The sequence below is a fragment of the Ovis aries genome, chromosome 25, assembly GCF_016772045.2.
Source record: "Ovis aries strain OAR_USU_Benz2616 breed Rambouillet chromosome 25, ARS-UI_Ramb_v3.0, whole genome shotgun sequence".
Classification (NCBI taxonomy): domain Eukaryota; kingdom Metazoa; phylum Chordata; class Mammalia; order Artiodactyla; family Bovidae; genus Ovis; species Ovis aries.
Genome location: NC_056078.1, coordinates 31,124,205 through 31,143,048, shown reverse-complemented (window position 1 = coordinate 31,143,048; position 18,844 = coordinate 31,124,205). Strand labels below are relative to the sequence as shown.

The window sequence follows — 18,844 nt, the reverse complement described above, 5'->3', positions numbered from 1 at the left end:
GTTATAATGGACATCCTTATAAACACTACTTTATGCATAGATGCAAGATTCTTTAGGACATAGAACTGTGTGTGGGAATTGCCGGATTACTGGAAGGAATAGCATTTTTAATTACTGTTAACCCATCTGAATGCGGAGTTCCAAAAAATAGCAAGGAGAGATAAGAAAGTTTTCTTAAGTGATCAATGCAAAGAAAGAGAGGGAGAAAATAAAATGGGAAAGACTAGAGATGCTTCAAGAAAATTAGAGATACCAAGGGAATTTTCATGGGCACAGTAAAGGACAGAAACAGTATGGACCTAACAGAAGCAGAAGATATTAAGAAGTGGCAAGAATACACAGAAGAACTGTACAAAAAAGATCTTAATGACACAGATAACCATGATGGTGTGATCACTCACTTAGAGCCAGACATCCTGGAATGTGAATTCAAGTGGGCCTTAGGAAGCACCACTATGAACAAAGCTAGTGGAAGTGATGGAATTCTAGTTGAGCTCTTTCAAATCCTAAAAGATGATGCTGTTAAAATTGCTGCACTCAATACGTCAGCACATTTGGAAAACTCAGCAGTGGCCACAGGACTGGAAAAGGTCAGTTTTCATTCCAATCCCAAAGAAAGGCAATGCCAAAGAATGTCCAAACTACCACACAATTTCACTCATCTCACAAGCTAGCAAAGAAATGCTGAAAATTCTCCAATTCTAGGCTTCAACAATGCCTGAATTTAGAACTTCCACATGTTCAAACTGGATTTAGAAAAGGCAGAGGAGCCAGAGATCAAATTGCCAACATCCACTGGATCATAGAAGAAGCAAGAGAGTTTCAGAAAAACATCTACTTCTGTTTCATTGACTACACCAAAGCCTTTGACTGTGTGGATCAGAACAAACTGCAGAAAATTCTTAAAGAGATGGGACTACCAGACCACCTGACCTGTCTCCAGAGATCTGTATGCAGGTCAAGAAGCAATAATTAGAACCAGACATGGAACAATGGACTGGTTCCAAATTGGGAAAGGAGTACATCAAGGCTGTATACTGTCACCCTAATTATTTAACTTCTATGCAGAATACATCATGCAAAATGCTGGGCAGGATGAAGTACAAGCTGGAAATAAAGATTTTGAGGAGAAATATCAATAATCTCAGATATGCAGATGATACCCTTATGGAAGAAAGTGAAAATGAAGACTCTCTTAAGGAAAGTGAAAAAGGAGAGTGAAAAAGTTGGCTTAAAACTCAACATTCAAAATATGAGGATCATGGCATCCAGTCCCACCACTTCATGGCAAACAGATGAGAAAACAATGGAAACAGTGACAGATTTTATTTTCTTGGGCTCCAAAATCACCACAGATGGTGATTGCAGCCATGAAATTAAAAGCCACTTGCTCCTTGGAAGAAAAGCTATGACCAACCTAGACAGCATATTAAAAAGCAGAGACATTACTTTGCCGACAAATGTCTGTCTAGTCAAAGCTATCGTTCTTCCATTAGTCATGTATGGATGTGAGAGTTGGACTATAAAGAAAGCTGAGCACTGAAGAACTGATGCTTTTGAACTGTGGTGTTGGAGAAGACTCTTGAGAGTCCCTTGGACTGCAAGGAGATCCAACCAGTCAATTAAAAAGTACATCAGTACTGAATATTCACTGAAAGGACTGATGCTGAAGTTTTAATACTTTGACCACCTGATGCAAAAAACTGATTCATTAGAAAAGACCTTGATGCTGGGAAAGATTGAAGGCAGGAGGAGAAGGGGATGACAGAGGATGTGATGGATGGACCTAAGTTTGAGCAAGCTCCAGGGATGGTGATGGACAGGGAAGCCTGGCATGCTGCAGTCCATGGGGTAGCAGAGAGTTGGGCATGACTGAGTGACTGAACTGAACTGACCCCATAAAGAAGGCTGAGTGCTGACAAACTGATGCTTTTGAACTGTCGTGTTGGAGAAGACTCTTGAGAGTCCCTTGGACTGCAAGGAGATCCAACCAGTCAATTCTAGAGAAATCAATCACGAATGTTAATTGGAATGATTGATTCTGAAACCCCAATATTTTGGCCACCTGATGTGAAGGGCCAACTCATTAGAAAAGACCGTGATGCTGGGAAAGATTGAAGGCAGCAAGAGAAGGGGACAACAAAGGACGAGATGTTTGGATGGCCTCACCAACTCAATGTACATGAGTTTGAGCAAACTCCTGGAGATGGTAAAGGACAGGGAAGCCTGGTGTGCTGGAGTCCATGGGGTCGCAAAGAATTGGACACAACTGAGCAACTGACACCCCACTACAGTACTTTTGCCTGGAAAATCCCATGGACAGAGGAGCCTGGTAGGCTGCAGTCCATGGGGTCACTAAGAGTCGGACATGACTGAGCGTCTTCACTTTCACTTTTCACTTTCATGCACTGGAGAAGGAAATGGCAACCCACTCCAGTGTTCTTGCCTGGAGAATTCCAGGGACGGGGGAGTCTGATGGGCTGCTGTCTATGGGGTCGCACAGAGTTGGACACGACGGAAGCGACTTAGCAGCAGCAGCGGCAACAGAGCAACTGAACAACCACAACAAAGCCAACTGTCTCTGTGTTATACATCCAGCAGCAGTAGATGTGAATTCAACACAATATCTTCAAGGTTCCTTGTAGCTCTGATATTCAGTGAGTCAGTTCATTGACCAATTTTTAAATGGTTGCATCTTTAATAATATTAATCATGGTGACATGTTACTGATTTTACCATTTCTAATAACGTTTTCTATTACTTCTCAGAAGCACTGTCTCTTTAAAAAATATCAGTTTTCATTTCGCAAGGCCCTGAGCTAAGGACTCAAGTTAAATAACACAAGACCAGGTATGGCTTGTCCTTAAATTTTGAGAAATAGAATAGATGCCTAAGAATATATATAACAATTGAATGTGGTTTACAGAAAGTCACGAGTAGAGCTTAGGTCTGCAATTAATGCACAAGAAGGGAGAGGTCACTGGGGCCTGTTTTAGTAGGCTTTATATAGGAAATAAATTTTAGTAGGAAGAAGTGGGAAAGGTCTTCTGTTCACTCTGATTCATGAAGGGAACAGCCTGCTTTGTCCATATTAGAGAAATGAGATGCATAACTACGAGTTACCATCACCCATGAGTGGTAAGATATCAAGGCACAAAGAAATGCCCTCCAGGGCTTCTAAGCCTATGGAGAGGGCTGGTTGCTATGCTTTCTGAGAGGAAAAGCTCAGAAAAGAAGTTAAAGGGTCCCATTAACCTAAGCACCATAACATTGACACTTTCAATCAGCCAGAGGCTGTCACGTTTAGCCATTTATGTTGCATAAATCCACCTTTCCTGACTGTGTTTGAGTTACTTTCCTTCAGCACAGATGGAGAAAGTGATTTTTTTCTCTCTCTCTCTTAGAGGAAGTCTTCACAGATGAACTACATCCAAAACTAACCACTCTTTTGTTTTAAAGACACAGTTCTATATTAGACTTGGCTTACAATTTTCCTGAGTTGCCATAATCAGACAATTTAGCCATATTATAAGGTAACTGAGAGCAGAGACATTTCCTATTTCCAGTTCATTCTAGGAGTCCATAATTGATGGCTCTGTTCATACATGGAGACTAATAAATACTTGTTAAATGAAATAGTTTGAATACACTAGGTTATGCTACAGTAATAAGAAATCCCCAAATCTGAGCACCAAACATTAAAAAAAAAAAAAAAGGAAATATTCCTAATGAAAAAAATGGCATTGGTCCTAGAGAGTCCTCATATTCCAGTGAAGAATCTACTATGAAATTTAAACTCTTAGATTATCAGAATTAGAATCAACTTGATATATATCAGGTTAGGGAATAAAAACAAAAACCTAACAGTACAGAATGCTTTTGAATTCAGGAACCAGACAAGAACATCTACTCTAGTTTTTTACAAATATAGTGCTTGCCAGCCACATTAAAAGAATGAATTTGACCTCCTACTTCAAACCACATATAAAAATTAACTCAAAATGGGTCAAAGACTTAAATATAAGAGCTAAAACTAAAACTTTTAGAGGGGCACATATGTCTAAGTCTTCATGACCTTGCATTAGGCAATGGCTTCTTAGACCTGACACCAAAAGTACAAACAAGGTAAGAAAAAATTGATAAATTGGATAGCATCAAAATTAAAATATTTTTCAATAAGGATACTATCAAGGGAAAATACAACCTCTAGAATAGGAGAAAATATTGATATTTGCGAATCATGTATTTCATAAAGTTTTAATATCTAGAATATGTAAAGAACTCATAATTCAACAATAAAAATATTGTTTTTCTTTAGATGCTAAGTCATGTCCAACTCTTTTGCAGCCTCATGGACTCCAGGCTCCTCTGTCCATGTGATTTCCCAGGCAAAAATATTGGAGTGGGTTGCTGTTTCCTTCTAAAGAGGAATCTTCCTGAACCAGGAATCAAACCTGTGTCTCCTGCATTGGCAGGTGGGTTCTTTACCACTGAGTCACCAGGGAAAGCCAAAATGTAAATAATTCAATTTAAAAATGGGCAAAAGATTTGAATAGTTATCTAAAGAATATATACAATGACCAACATGCAGATGAAAAGATAATTAACATCACTAGCCATCAGAGAAATGAAAATCAAAACCAAGATGAGTTTTAAAAAATGAAAAATAAGTATTGGCAAGGATGTGGATAAACTAAAACTCTCATACATTGCCAATGGTAATATAAAATGGTGCTATCCCTGTGGAAACTAATTTTGTGGTCCCTCAAAAAAGTAAGCATAGCGTCAACATATTACACAGACACTTAAGCATATACCCAAGAGAATGGAAAACACACTCACATAAAAGCTTATACAAAAATATTCATAGCAGCATTCTTTTAAGAGCTGAAAAGTGCAAAGAACTAAAGCGTCCATCAACTGACATATAGATAAGCAAATACGGTACATCCATACACTGGAATATTATTTAGCCATAAAAGTAATGAAGTTCTGATTCATGATACAGCATGGATAAACCTTGAAAACATTATGCTAAGTGAAAGAAATGTGATACAAAAGCATAAATACTGTATGACTCCATTTTTGTCAAGTGACTAGGAAAGGTAAATCCATAGAAACAGCAAGTAGATTATAGCTGTCAGGGCCTGAGGGAAGGGCGAAGTTGGGGAGTGAATATAAATGGTTACAGGGTTGCTTTTTGAGATAATGGAACTGTTCTAGAACTGGATAGTGTTGATAGCTGTACAATCTTATAAATATATTAACAAACAAAAATCAAAGAATTTGACACTTTAAAATAGTGACCTTTGTTTTGAGAAAATTTTGTGAACTGTATCTCAAAAAACAACCCAAAATGACCCTCTCATACCACACTTACATTGCACTGGAGGCCCTATACAGTGCGATAATACAAGAAAAAGAAATAAAGCTATAAGGAATGGAAAGAAAGAAACAAACATGTACTGCTTTTTTTTTTTTTTAATACTGTGACTGTCTTTTGCATTGCCTTTCTTTGGAATTGAAATGAAAACTGACCTTTTCCAGTCCTGTGGCCACTGCTGAGTTTTCCAAATTTGCTGGCATATTGAGTGCAGCACTTTCACAGCATCATCTTTCAGGATTTGAAAGAGCTCCACAGGAATTCCATCACCTCCACTAGCTCTGTTCATAGTGATGCTTTCTAAGGCCCACTTGACTTCACATTCCAAGATGTCTGGCTCTAGATTAGTGATCACATCATCATGATTACCTGGGTTGTGAAGATTTTTTTGTATAGTTCTTCCATGTATTCTTGCCACCTCTTCTTAATATCTTCTGCTTCTGTTAGGTCCAGACCATTTCTGTCCTTTATCAAGCCCATCTTTGCATGAAATGTTCCCTTGGTATCTCTAATTTTCTTGAAGAGATCTCTAGTCTTTCCCATTCTGTTGTTTCCTCTATTTCTTTGCACTGATTGCTGAAGAAGGCTTTCTTATCTCTTCTTGCTATTCTTTGGAACTCTGCATTCAGATGCTTATATCTTTCCTTTTCTCCTTTGCTTTTCGCTTCTCTTCTTTTCACAGCTATTTGTAAGGCCTCCCCAGACAGCCATTTTGCTTTTTTGCATTTTTTTCCATGGGGATGGTCTTGATCCCTGTCTCCTGTACAACATCACAAACCTCATTCCATAGTTCATCAGGCACTCTATCTATCAGATCTAGGCCCTTAAATCTATTTCTCACTTCCACTGTATAATCATTTAGGTCATACCTGAATGGTCTATTGGTTTTCCCTACTTTCTTTAATTTCAGTCTGAATTTGGCAATAAGGAGTTCATGATCTGAGCCATAGTCAGCTCCTGGTCTTGTTTTTGTTGACTGTATAGAGCTTCTTCATCTTTGGCTGCAAAGAATATAATCAATCTGATTTCGGTGTTGACCATCTGGTGATGTCCATGTGTAGAGTCTTCTCTTGTGTTGTTGGAAGAGGGTGTTTGCTATGACCAGTGCATTTTCTTGGCAAAACTCTATTAGTCTTTGCCCTGCTTCAATCTGCATTCCAAGGCCAAATGTGCCTGTTACTCCAGGTGTTTCTTGACTTCCTACTTTTGCATTCCAGTCCCCTATGATGAAAAGGACATCTTTTGGGGGTGTTAGTTCTAAAAGGTCTTGTAGGTCTTCATAAAACCATGCAACTTCAGTTTCTTCAGCATTACTGGTTGGGGCATAGACTTGGATTACCGTGATATTGAATGGTTTGCCTTGGAAATGAACAGAGATCATTCTGTCGTTTTGAGACTGCATCCAAGTACTGCATTTCAGATTCTTTTGTTGACCATGATGGCTACTCCATTTCTTCTGAGGGATTCCTGCCCGCAGTAGTAGATATAATAGTCATCTGAGTTAAATTCACCCATTCCAGTCCATTCTAGTTCGCTGATTCCTAGAATGTTGACGTTCACCCTTGCCATCTCTTGTTTGACCATTTCCAATTTGCCTTGATTCATGGACCTGACATTCCAGGTTCCTATGCAATATTGCTCTTTACAGCATCGATCTTGCTTCTATCACCAGTCACACTGATTTTGCTTTGGCTCCATCCCTTCATTCTTTCTGGAGTTATTTCTCCACTGATCTCCAGTAGCATACTGGGCACCTAATGATCTGGGGAGTTCCTCTTTCGGTATCCTATCATTTTGCCTTTTCATACTGTTCATGGGGTTCTCAAGGCAAGAATACTGAAGTGGCTTGCCATTCCCTTCTCCAGTGGACCCATGAACTCCCTGATGTTCAAGCTGGTTTTAGAAAAGGCAGAGGAACCAGAGATCAAATTGCCAACATCCACTGGATCATGGAAAAAGCAAGAGAGTTCCAGAAAAACATCTATTTCTGCTTTATTGACTATGCCAAAGCCTTTGACTGTGTGGATCACAATAAACTGTGGAAAATTCGTCAAGAGATGGGAATACCAGACCACCTAACCTGCCTCTTGAGAAATCTGTATGCAGGTCAGGAAGCAACAGTTAGAACTGGACATGGAACAACAGACTGGTTCCAAACAGGAAAAGGAGTACGTCAAGGCTGTATATTGTCACCCTGCTTCTTTAACTTATACGCAGAGTACATCATGAGAAACGCTGGACTGGAAGAAACACAAGCTGGAATCAAGATTGCCGGGAGAAATATCAATAACCTCAGATATGCAGATGACACCACACTTATGGCAGAAAGTGAAGAGGAGCTAAAAAGCCTCTTGATGAAAGTGAAAGAGGAGAGTGAAAAGTTGGTTTAAAGCTCAACATTCAGAAAATGAAGATCATGGCATCCGATTCCATCACTTCATGGGAAATAGATGGGGAAACAGTAGAGACAGTGTCAGACTTTATTTTTTGGGGCTCCAAAATCACTGCAGATGGTGACTGCAGCCATGAAATGAAAAGATGCTTACTCCTTGGAAGGAAAGTTATGACCAACCTAGATAGTATATTTAAAAGCAGAGACATTACTTTGCCAACAAAGGTCCTCCTAGTCAAGGCTATGGTTTTTCCACTGGTCATGTATGGATGTCAGAGTTGGACTGTGAAGAAGGCTGAGTGCCGAAGAATTGATGCTTTTAAACTGTGGTGTTGGAGAAGACTCTTGAGAGTCCCTTGGACTGCAAGGAGATCCAACCAGTCCATTCTGAAGGAGATCAACCCTGGGATTTCTTTGGAAGGAATGATGCTAAAGCTGAAGCTCCAGTACTTTGGCCACCTCATGCGAAGAGTTGACTCATTGGAAAAGACTCTGATGCTGGGAGGGATTGGGGGCAGGAGGAGAAGGGGACGACCGAGGATGAGATGGCTGGATGGCATCACTGGCTCGATGGATGCTAGTCTGAGTGAACTCTGGGAGTTGGTGATGGACAGGGAGGCCTGGCGTGCTGCTATTCGTGGGGTCGCAAAGAGTCAGACATGACTGAGCGACTGAACTGAACTGGTGACTGTCTACTTAGAAAACAAAATTTCAGTTTGGCTATTGTATATGAAAAAAAGGTCATACAAAAACCAACTGCTTTTTAATATATAAACAAGAAACAGAAAAATTCAATTTAAAGTAAACAGTTTGTAACATCAACAAAATATAAGTACCTGGTGAGAAAACTAACAAAGAAAATGCAAGGTTTTATGTAAAAATAAAACAAGGAAAAACTAAATACAGGAATGTTTTACTGTAATACTCTGTAGTAATACAGTATTACTCTCAATAGCCAAAAAACGGAAACAACCCAAAGTGTCAACCAACCAAGTGTCAAAGGATGAATGAATAAAATAGAAGATATATACAATGGAATATCACTTAGCCACGAAAAATAATGAGCTTCTGATATATGATCCAATATGGATAAACTTTAAAAATGTGTGAAACAAAAGAAGCTAGTCATAAAAGACCAAATATTTATATGTAATGCCTAGGGTAAGCAAATCCATAGAGATAGAAAGGAGACTGGTATTCATCAGGTGCTGGCAGGATGAATAGGGAGTGACTACTAATGCGTACAACGTTTCTTACTGGGGTGATAAAAATGTTCTAAAATTAGATGGTGATGATGGCTGTACAAGTCTGTGAATATAAATATCATCAAGCTGTAGATTTTTAAAAATCTATATAAATAGGGATGGACTTTATAAAATGTGTGTGTTAGTTGCTCAGCCATTTCCAACTCTTTGTGAATCTATGGACTGTCACCCTCCAGAATCATCTGTCAATGGAATTCTCCAGGCAAGAATACTCGAGTGGGTAGCTAGTCCCTTCTCCAAGGGATCTTCCCAACCCAGGGATCAAAGCTGGGTCTCCTGCATTGCAGGCAGACTTTTTGCTGTCTGAGCCTATAAACGGGAAGATTCAGTTCTTCCCAGTTTGGTCTATATATTATATGTAGTTCCAATGAAAACTTCAATTTTTAGTGAACTATAAGTTGGTTCTGAATTTTACATGAAAAACCAAAGGGCTAGGAAAAGACAAGTCACTTCTAGAGAAGAAAAAAATACTGGAATTTACCCTAAGATATATAAAAGATATTATAAAGTTACTGTAATGAAGAAACTCTCCTATGATGTTAGTGGGAATGTAAACTGGTGCAGTTACTATGGAAAACAGTATGGAGGTTCCTTAAAAACTAAAAATAGAGTTACCGTATTATCCTGAAATTCCACTCCTGGGCATAGATCTCAAAAAAACCCTCTAATTTAAAAAAGATACATGCACTCCAATGTTCACAGCAGTACTATATTCAACAACCAACATATGGAAGGAGCCTAAATGTCCACTGACAGATAAATGGACAAGGAAGATGGGGCACATATATAGAAAGGAGTATTACTCAGCCATAAAAAAGAAATCATGCCATTTGCAGCAACATGGATGGACCAGAAGATTATCATATTAGGTGAAGTAAATCAGATAAAGACAAATATCATATCCACGTATATGTGGAATCTAAAAAAAAAATACACAAATAAACTTATTTATGAAACATAAATAGACTTACAGACATAGAAAGCCAACACAGTTATCCAAGGAGACATTGGGGAAGTGAGGGAGAGATAAATTAGGAGTTTGGGATTAACGTGTACACGCTACTATGTATAAAACAGGTAAACAGCAAGGACATACTGTGTAGCACAGGGAACTATATATAGTCAGTATCTTATCATAATCTATAAGGGAAAAGAATCTGGAAAAGATAAATACGCACACACACATTATTAATATATAACTGAGTCACTTTGCTGTATACTCAAAACTAACACAGCATAGTAAGTGAACTCTACTTCAATTAAAAGTGTATGACTTTGGTTCAGAAATCAAAAACAGACCAATGACAGAATAAAGAAGTCAGAAACAGATCCACTCATGGATGGAAACCACAGATAACACAAAGAAGGGACCCATAGCTCAGTGACAAAGAATCATCTAATATACGTCTTAGAAATGAGTAATTGTCCGTGTGAATAATAATGTGTGGGTAAAGGGCAGGTTCAGGGGAGAATATGGAGTGAACACTCAAGAAACAAAGCCACAAGATTTGAATTACTTTATCCAAAAGCTAAGTAAAGACCCATGGATCCTTTGGAACAGGGACAGAGGACTGAAGTGAAGTCAGAGGACCGGCTCCAAGATAGTGGGAAACGCTCATGTCATGAAGACATGGTTGATCAGACAGAGGGTGAATGTTAAAGTCTTGTGCCTGTGATTACATAAGGCTAACTGATTACTTTCCTAGAAAAAAAAAAAATGTCTTTCTAGCCATTCACTCATTTATTCATTCACCAAGTCACATAATTATTTACCTGGCTCATGGTACATGCCAGGCACCATTCTACGTGCTAAGGATACAGGGGCTTACATTCTTCAAGTAGTCAAGCAGACAAGAAATACATAAAATTATTTCAAATAGTGGCAAAGGTCATGGAAAAAAATAAAACTGGGTAATGGAATAGAAAGTGACTGGGATGGCTGTGGGCTTAGGGGATTGCTTTAGAAAAGGTGGTCAGGGAAAGGCTCTCTAAGAAGGTGAGCATAATAATCCCTGTGCCATTGTAACCACCTGAGATAACTATAACGAAAAGTTGGTTCCATAAAATGCCTAATAGCAAAGTAAAATCAGAGTCAGCCTGGAAGGTATAAAAGTTATTCTGAGCTGACAACCAAGGTCTTCAGACCATGGGAAATATAAACGGAAAGGCTGGAGCTGCTCATGCGGCCCCATGGCTAAAAGTGCTCTCTTCCTGCTCAGCCTCTGTAAGGTCTGGAGGCCCCGCTAGGTCTGGGCTGTACAGAGGCATACACAGAGCACCTTATCCAGCTGCCTGGCTGAACTTTAATGGAGTGCCTCTATTAATTATCTGAGAGCTGGCATTGCTTCTCCAGACTCACAGCTAAATACAGCCACCCCAGTTGCTTTGGCCATAAGCTCTTAAAGGGGAAAACAAAACTGTGTCTCGGTGGATGCAGCATTTGGCGCTGATCTAAGAGTTTTGACGTCATTTCACAGTTAATAATTAGCTCTGCCTTGGTCCCCACAAAGGGTGCCACCAAAACAAAAGCAGGCATTAACTGTGTTCGCTATACGTGCCACTGGTATAAATAGGCGAAGGATGATTAATGAATGAGGGGTGAATTAAACACAACAGTGAACAAAGACAAAGGCCCAGAGCTTGGCTGTCCATGAGCCAAGACGAGGCTGCGAGAATGACACACAGGCACAGATCTGTTTAATGGACAGGTTTGGAAGACTTCATTTAACCTTGTGTTGTGACAGCCGTAGTATTTTATTCACATCCCAGCGTGTTAAGAGGCCAGGGTCAGCTGAGGTAGAAACACAAGTTGTTAGGGGAGTCACTGGAGAGGTGGAAGGGGTTAGATTTCCGTGCTTGTGACGGAGGAAAAACAGAAGCCCCAACACATAAAATATTACCCTTCGGGTCCCCTTTGTGATGGCAGCCAGAGTCGACGTTCTAAATAGCTGTTTGGATGCCACTTAAAGCCGAGGAAGCATCAAAACAAATGTCCCAGCTGAAGTCCTTGGACAGGGTCTGCCTATGCCTCGAAGTGGCCACATTATAGACTGACCAGGACTCAGGACTAGGTGCTAAAGCTCTGCCCACAGGCCTCTGGTACAAAGGGTAGCGAGCCGGGAGGCTGACTCTCAGCCATGATTTGCAGGCTCAGGAGAGGGTGTTGCTGGTTGACAGCCTTCCAACACGTTTTATTTCAGTTAGTTCCTACAGCATGCTGCCCTCCACGGACTCAGTGACGGTCCCATGTGTTTGGCCAGTATGATTTTGAGGGTCTGGGTAGAGAATAGCATCTGACCAAACCCTAGGAACTCCTAGTTGGTTTTCTGGGCACATCTTCCTCTCTGTACAACCATTCTACTTCCTTCCAGGGATGTCCCACATCAACCACGTGCTCAGTCCCACAGGCTGTATTTTCAACCAGGCGTCTGATGGGAAAGGAACTGATCAATTCATCCCTATGGAAGATTTAGGTGATAAACAGCTTAACGGTTCTCCCTACACCTTCCAGGGACATTTACATTTTAATGGATGACTAACCAACCCAAAGGCCTGTAAGAATCATAGCAATGAAACAGTCATTGTGCAATTCTTGACTCTGAGGCAGCCCAGAAGGGAGATATGCAAGGGCTTGATGAACCTTCTGGTCTCCCCATGATCACAACATGTCCACAGACCATGTAGACGTCTGCAAGAGTCTGTAGGCTTTTAGTTCACCTTTTCTCTCCCTATGTTAGGCAGGTGTGGAAAGTTCACATGAGAAAATGGATATTAAGCGCTTTAAAGATAAACACCTAAATCAACATACTAGCTCTAGTTCACTGACAGCTGAAAACTTAAACCAGAACATATCTTTAGTGATCGACAACCCTACTTTACAGGTGAGGAAATGGAAACACCAAAAACTCGTGTCTTCCCCCTGAATTACCCAGCGAACCACTGACAGAGCCAAGATCAGGTGTCAAGTCTCCCATTTCAGCCAAGACTTTTCCTACTGCTTGATAAGAATGACTTTTCTTCTGTCCTAAGAGCACAGCCTAATCATATTTAATATCTTGACTGGTAAATTGCAAATAGGCCTTTTTTTAAAAGAAATCTTTTTTAAAAAATAATATTCAGCTTTAAAGTGAGCTACTGAGCAAAGGCAATGTAGAATAGCAGTTCTGGAAAAGTCACCTAAGTATGAAATTCAGAGACGTTCAAGACTCTAGGAGTTATCATCTTACACTCAGTTGTTAGGATATAAGAAGTCTGACCATAGAAAGTGTTGGAGAATGGGAGTGTGCATCGAATCTCTCCTATCTTTGCTGGTAGGAATGTAAACCTGAAACAACAGGGAAGAAAATAATTTGGAATTTGTAGCAAAGTTGATGGTATGGATATGCAAAGACTCAGCAATCTATCTCAAGAGAAACTCTAGTTCATGTACACCAGGAAACGCATGTAGTACTGGTCAAAATAGTGCAATAATTCTTGATGAAACACGGTAGTTTATTCCAGAAAACAACCTGCTATAGTTTACCATAATGAAATATTATGAAGTATTGAAAATGAATAGGCAGCAGCTACAAGTATCGACCTAAGTGAAGCTTTATAACATAATGTTGAGTTTAAAAAGCAAATCCTAGAAAAAATATCCTGCATGGTATGCTTTTTCAAAATAAAAATGTAAAATAGCAAATAGTAAGCAATATATTATTTAGGTACGTGAATGTGTGTGTGTGCTAAATAGCTTTCTAAAATAGAAGGGCATATTGAACACAAAAATTCAAGATAATAATGATCCTGTAGACTGCACAGAAAAGCATAGGTTATTATTCAGCCTCTAGCTCTTAGGTTGATTCATTCTTCAATTATCAAAAATATGTAAATGTACACATGTAGCAAAAAATGCCATGAAGAGGCCAGTTGAGAACAGGGCATCATAAACTAAGAGTTAATTCAATTCCATGCACCTAAGAAAAGTTATGACCAACCTAGATAGCATATTCAAAAGCAGAGACATTACTTTGCTGACTAAGGTCCGTCTAGTCAAGGCTATGGTTTTTCCTGTGGTCATGTATGGATGTGAGAGTTGGACTGTGAAGAAGGCTGAGCGCCGAAGAATTGATGCATTTGAACTGTGGTGTTGGAGAAGACTCTAGAGAGTCCCTTGGACTGCAAGGAGATCCAACCAGTTCATTCTGAAGGAGATCAGTCCTGGGATTTCTTTGGAAGGACTGATGCTAAAGCTGAAGCTCCGGTACTTTGGCCACCTCATGTGAAGAGCTGACTCATTGGAAAAGACTCTGATGCTGGGAGGGATTGGGGGCAGGAGGAGAAGGGGACGACCGAGGATGAGATGGCTGGATGGCATCACTGGCTCGATGGATGCTAGTCTGAGTGAACTCCGGGAGTTGGTGATGGACAGGGAGGCCTGGCGTGCTGCGATTCATGGGGTCACGAAGAGTCAGACACGACTGAGTGACTGAATTGAACTGAAGATCTATTAGAGGGGAAAAAATCTACATTAGGAGAAAGCCGTCTCCTAAAGCAGAAAAAGATGTCTCCCAGCATTGACCTTCAAGTCAAAAGTTTCCATCAGTCCAAGGGGACAGAAAAGCCATAGGTAGGGACCAGGTGAAAAGGTGAGGTAAAGGTTTCTCCTGAAATTCACCCAACTGGGGAGGCTGTATGACTCAAAAGTAGAATCTAGGGAAGAGGAGAATGTGCCAGTGAGCTGGTGATTCAGGCAAGTGACTGCAGTGGAAGTTAAGATGTTCAAAGGCGCTGATGCTTTAGGCAAAGCAATAGGTTTAAATGAGACAAACAACGACAACACAGGGAGCCAGCCAGACACACTGAAGTCAAGCTGGAGGCCAAAAGTGAAAACCAAAGGGGCAAGTAAACTCCTGCAGTTTGCAAGCTTTCCAGGGAGAGCAACACTGGGGCTGAGGGACAGAGGACTTACAAACTGGATAGAGCTCCACCCCCAGAGACATTCACGACAGGACTATAATCTCTAATCTGGGTCACCTTTCTAATTTAATAAGGTCTCATTAATTTCAACGAAACTAAATTGGAATAGCTAGAATAATCAGGCTGGAATGAAACTGATCTTTCAACTATGAAAATAGTGTTTGCTCAACAAATTAATGGCATGAGACACGTGAGGTGGGGAATACTTAACCTATTTAGGAGAACAAACTTGACACACATATCTACATCCATTTGTCCTAGAACAATTAGTATGTTAATTACAGATGATCTTTAGTCATCAAAAGAGGTCCTCAACCTTGGGGCCACTCGCTGATATTACTAGGTGGTATTTCAAAGTGGTAAAACTGCTTTGAAAATAATCTTTTTAGTAATTCACTGCTGGGTGGATTGGCTCAAGCTGGAACAGATCTTAAACCCAATGTCAGAATCCATGAAAAATGTCCTCTTTTTTTCTGGAAGATGAAACTAGACAGAATTTTTAAAAAAACTGACTTCAGGCATTCCACTTTCCAAACAATATTTGAAGTAGAAAAGGCCTTCATCCCCAGAGATATTGATCCTCAATACTCATTCAGAGGGATTTGAAAACCTTTGACTGTTCTGCAGGACCTGATGTGATCTAAGGACACTGCTAACCTGGGTTTTCATGTCAGTGACTGTTAGCAGGATGACACTCACTCCTAGTTTGACAGAGCAGTAAGGTCTCATTGCATTCCTAAGGTGCGTCTACTCCTTTCTACAGAGATAAACATTGTCACAGCTCAAAATTAAGTTTCAAAGGAATAGAGTCAAGTTTCCCATGAGTATCAAGTTTTGAAAGTGCATATGCAAAAATTGAACCCACAAGAGAAAGGAAAAAAAGTTTAAAAGTGAGGGAGGGTCAGAAAGGATGTACAATGACTTTTTTTTAATAAGAACTAGACAAACCACATCTTCACACATATAACACAAGTACATTGCAACATACTGCATTGGAAATTACTGACAAGTTTCTATCAATGGACGAAAAACACATGACTACCACATCACAAAGTCGGTTTACGCAGAATATTTGAGTCCGTAGTGCATGAGCATGTATATGTATATATGAAGAGGAAGGTGATCAATTAAACAGAGGTTTGTGGAAAAACTTCAATTAAATACTAGATAACAACAGGCAAAATATTTAAGCAGATGTAAACTAGAGAGAGTTTAATTGCTCTGAAGTTTAATGTTCTCTGTCTTTGAAATGGTTCTGGAAGAAAGGCACAGAGCTTTTTCTAATTTGGCAGAAAAGAATACTGCATGTTTGTCTCTGCTTGCTTTTTGGAGGTGCAAATGAACACATGAAACTAAAGGGCACTAGAAAGATAAGTTTCCACGACATCCACAATAACTCTTTTATATTGCTGACTGGCTATTCTATATGTAGCATTCAGAGGCAAATATGAAAAAAAATGATGTAAAGCCAAAATTATTTCCTTGATAACACTTGTTTTAAACACCTAGCCACTAAATAGCTAAAAGTCTCCAAAGTGAAAGCATAAACCATATAAAAGCCACAAGCCTACTTACATAAATTCTTAAGATTAAAGTAATAACTTCTAGAAAAAGGTGGGAGAAAACACACTTCAATAAATCTATTTGTAATGGTATTTGGGCTCTACCAACTGCTTTCATTGGTCTCCAGTGGCTTACATATAAAACAATACATTTGATGTACGATTTCAATTCCTTATGGAAAACTGCTCTATGTACAAGCAGCCTGTCAAAGAGAATGCCCCCAAAACTCTTTCTGCGTCCCAATATGAGGCAGGACTTGAAGATACAACTTAAGGTCACAATTTGTTCTTGCTTGGTCAGGTTTAAGACTATAATTGAGGAATGCCTGACCTGGGGGAGGCATGAGAATGGGGGTAGGTTTATTTATAGTGAAATAGAAATAGGCAAGGTATCAGCGCTTGAAGTTAAACGACATCGTTTTGCAGGGACAGTGGCTCTCCAGAACGAGCAAGTTGCAAGGGGTGGCTCTCTGGAAGATGCCTGGAACCTGTCCCCCACCCTCCAACTCAGGGCACAAGGCAGCTGTCAGCTCCAGAAAACCACCCTTGGACCCAGGAATCTATTTTCCTGTTACTGAAGGGCACACTGGGGAGAGGGGAGAAAAGTTGCTGCAGAATGAAAACAAATGCCACCCTAATTGGTCTGTAAATTGCAGCCCTTCATCATTAGAACACTGCTCTGCATTTCAGCCATCATTTTTTAATCCCAAATTAAAGTTGTCCAGGTTTAAATAGGGAATTATAAAGTGAAAAATGTCTACAGTTGCAGGAGGGCAAAACACAACTCCCCTGAGCTATTCTTCTTGAAATTACAATCTTCCCAAAACATTCTCCTAATTGAGTTCTCACCATTCCCCAACTCTTCCTCCTGCTCCTAACTTTAGAATCACCATCCCCAGATATACTGGCTAATCTTTCTCTCTGATTAAGCTTCCTAAAGGGATACTCAGCTTCACTGAGAGCCCAACATCTCTCTCCCACCTTCCCCAAGTCAAAGTTTGGTTTTTACTTCTATAGGGACTGAACTTTTTTTTTTTTCCAAAACGGTTTTAAAATGAATACATATTGTTGTTTTTGTTGTTATTATGGGCTTCTATCATTGCTAAGCCATCGCTGTGTCGTTTGTTCAGGGCGTAAACTCCATTTCACAAAGGGTTCAGCTACAGCACATTTCAACACGTCTCTTGATTCCCAAGAGAATCTTCCTTGTCTTTAATACTCTTAAGGAAAGTAGGTACCAACACCACAGGAAAATTTGACCATGCAAATAGCATTCCACCAGCAGTTCCATCTACCTTAAATTTCTCCCCTAAGCCCTTGCTTTCTATTCCATCCTGCATGAACACTAGGAAAGACTGTTTGCCCTCATCTTGGTAAATAATTGGGCACTATTGTTAAACAACTCCTCATCAATTCAGATCAATTATTCTATATTATTTACAGTCAAGGAACTGAGACATGGTTTAACATAAAGATATCTTCCTTTACTGAGCTGCTTATAGGTAGAGATAGGAACCATAAGAATGGTTGAAACGAAACTGGCATCCAACTGCATTACAGTAACTCTAAAGGGTTTAACTTATGGAGCAATCAACATAGGATGAAAATGTCCGAGAAAGCTTTTCAGGAGGCTTGGGATTTGAACAGGAACTTAAAGGATCAGTAGTTATTAACTCAGCAGAACAGCAGAGGATGAATGGACCTTCCAAAGTGGGGCAACAGCATGAACAAAGGCATGGAGATGGAATGGTTCATATAAGTTGGTCTCAGAAAGCAAAGAGAAACACAAAAAGAAATGTGCTCATTCAGGACAATAGGCAGGCATTGCTGAATACAGCTTTTTGGTTTTGCTTCCTGGTTCTTCTCCAAATTTCCTTTGAGTGACAAGTCATCCTACTGTTTCTGGGTAGGGGCCTGACATATAGGGCCCTTGATATTATTGACATGGGACTGCTGTCTTGGGATCTTAAGACACTTGGTACTCCTCAGTCTGGTACACTATATGATCAGTCAAATGGTTTCAAAAATTTTAAAAAAAATGACTATAGTTGACAAAAATGTTCCAAAATATAGGGATGAAACTATTTATGTAAAATGGAATATATAATGAACATTTTCACCCATAAAGTTCCTATATTTCTCATATAAGTTATAGGCAATTTGTGACATCTTATTAGTCTTAATAAAACTATGTTATTTTACAAAACTGTGTAAATAGTTTGCCTGTTTGTAAAAATAGACAAGTTCTAGAAAACACAAAAGCTCCCTCCTCACTAACTCAACA

The 18,844-nt window shown here is 39.7% G+C and overlaps 1 protein-coding gene across 1 annotated transcript in view; it reads right to left on the bottom strand.

Annotated features, from left to right (window-relative positions):
• The window catches only part of LRMDA (leucine rich melanocyte differentiation associated), a 1,186,567-nt gene that overhangs the window by 424,382 nt on the left and 743,341 nt on the right, over window positions 1–18,844 (bottom strand). The gene's annotated exons all lie outside the window — the stretch shown is intronic.